The sequence below is a fragment of the Myotis davidii genome, unplaced genomic scaffold (genome assembly GCF_000327345.1).
Source record: "Myotis davidii unplaced genomic scaffold, ASM32734v1 scaffold478, whole genome shotgun sequence".
NCBI lineage: Eukaryota > Metazoa > Chordata > Mammalia > Chiroptera > Vespertilionidae > Myotis > Myotis davidii.
The window spans coordinates 3,843,858-3,846,311 of record NW_006289570.1 but is presented as its reverse complement, the minus strand read 5'-3'; the positions used below and the strand labels follow the sequence as shown (position 1 = coordinate 3,846,311).

The window sequence follows — 2,454 nt, the reverse complement described above, 5'->3', positions numbered from 1 at the left end:
GAAGAGTCTTTCAGAAACATATTCTCTCAGTTTTTGAATATACTGGAAAGTCTTTAGTTCACCTTCATCTTTGAAATGTCCTTTTCAATTATAGCCAACTGAGGTGGATATAGGATCCTCAGTTGACAAGTTTTTTTCTCTGAGCACTTCACGTGTGTTCTGGTGAGAAGTCAGCTGTTAATCTTATTGGGGTTTCCTTGTAAGGGGAAAGTCATTTTCCTCCTGTTGCTTTCCCAATGTGCTCATCTTTTACTTTCAGCATTTTTACTAGGAGGTGTCTGTCTGTGAATCTCTTTCTGCTTATCCTCCTTGGAGTTCACTGAGCTTCCTCAATGGACAGGTCATTGCTTATTATAATGGCTACTTTAAAACCTTCTCGTTAAATCTGATATCTGGTCACTCTCACAAGCAATTCCTCTTGCTAGCTTTTCCCCATTGTACGGGTCTTACTCCCCTGCTTCTTTGCATACCTCATGATTTTTGTTGGAAACTAGACATTTTAAGTAATATATCACACCAACTCCTCTCCAGGGCATGTTACTGTTATCTGCTTATTTATTTGTTTAGAGACTGGCTGTCTTGTTTTAGTGAAATCTATTTCCTTTACACAGTGTGGAGGCACATCTTTGGATAGCCTAAAGGTTTTAGAATCACTCTCGTTCTCTTTCCCGGGCCCCTAGTATATAGATAGATAGATAGATAGATAGATAGATTTCATGATAGTAAAGGGCACATTACAGATATCCTATATAATAGAAGGGTAATATGCAAATTGACCAAACAGTGGATGACCGGTCGCTATGACATACACTGACCACCAAGGGGCAGACACTCAACGCAGGAGCTGCCCCCTGGTTGTCAATGTGCTCCCACAGGGGGAGCGCCGCTCAGCCAGAATCTCTCTCCACCTTGCTGAGCTGGGAGCAGGGAGGGTGATAGAGGTCTTGGTTCAAATGTCACAAATTTTCACCTTCCTTATGGAATGTTTACGTATTTTTTAAATATATTTTTTTAATTGATTTCAGAGAGGAAGGGAGAGGGAGAGAGAGAGATAGAAACATCAATGAGGAGAGAGAATCACTGATCGGCTGCCTCTTGCACTAGGAGGCACCACACTAGGGAAGGAGCCTGCAACCTGGGCATGTGCCCTGACCGGGAATCGAACCGTGACCTCCTGGTTCATAGGTCGATGCTCAACCACTTGAACCAAGCCAGCCGGCTGTTTATGTATTTTTTTAAAATATATTTTATTGGATTATTTCACAGAGAGGAAAGGAGAGAGATAGTTAGAAACAATGATGAGAGAGAAACATGATCAGCTGCCTCCTGCACACCTCCTACTGGGGATGTGCCTGCAACCAAGGTACATGCCCTTGACCGGAATCGAACCTGGGACCTTTCATTCCACAGGCCAACGCTCTATCCACTGAGCCAAACCAACTAGGGCTGTTTATGTATATTTTTAATAGATATTTCTTCACTTGATGCATGCCCCTATCATTCCTAGAGGATTTAAAGTATTTTTTTAAAAATAATTTTCACCAGTTTTACAGAGAACCAGGTCAGTGGAGCTCCTCCCGCTGAAAGTTGGTCCTGTCTACAGCTGCTTTGGGGCTACGAGGGTACAGCTGAAGAGCTGTGTGGTTGCAGCTGAGACCGTATGGCCTCCGAAGCTGAAAATATGTATCATGTGGGCCTTTACAGAAGAAGTTTGCCAAGCCCTGGCTTGGGTCGCTGCTGCCAATGCCACAGGTCCACAGACCACACTTTGAGTAGCAAGGGCTTCCATCGCTTGAGAGACAGACAGTAAGCACTGTGTTGGCTGAGCGCTTGCCTCAAAACTCCATTTCACCATTTCTTGGACAGATGGTTTGGGGCGCGCCTCCCTCCCTGGGTTGTTGTGAGAACGAAATGTATGAAAGTCTGCCACTTCGGAAGTATTCAACAAACGATAACTTATCATCGTCCTGCAAACTGTACAGGAAATTTAAGTCGAAGACATCATCGCTTTCCTCAGTTTTTTTCCCCAGAAAATTTAAGTTTTGGAAAAGGGACACAAGTGTAGACTCCCCAATAAGACGAGGTGTCTTTTCATACCTGGGGTACACAAATGACCGACTGAAGTGAAAACTCTATAGAGCTGCAGCTTAAACCTGACATTGAAAAAAACGAGAATTTGCCACCGGCGATGCCTCCGGCCTCTTGCGGTAACAATGAATGAAAACTTTCAGGAAGTGCTTCCCAACCCAAGTGCCCTATTGGAAAACACAGCAATGGATCCTTAATCCGAGGATCTGGGCCTAGATGGGTCCCTTCCGGTTCTGGCCACCTCTATCCGTGCCCATTAATGATATACACAGAATCCCTCAAGTTTCCACCTCGACTTGACACCCGGGCCGGGACGCCCCGATCGGTGGTGCCATCCTAGGGCCCGAGGCGCGGGGATTCCGCCAG

At 45.2% G+C, this 2,454-nt stretch overlaps 1 protein-coding gene across 1 annotated transcript in view; it reads right to left on the bottom strand.

The window, feature by feature from the left end:
• The window catches only part of NF2 (neurofibromin 2 (merlin)), a 56,998-nt gene that overhangs the window by 54,251 nt on the left and 293 nt on the right, over positions 1 to 2,454 (bottom strand). The gene's annotated exons all lie outside the window — the stretch shown is intronic.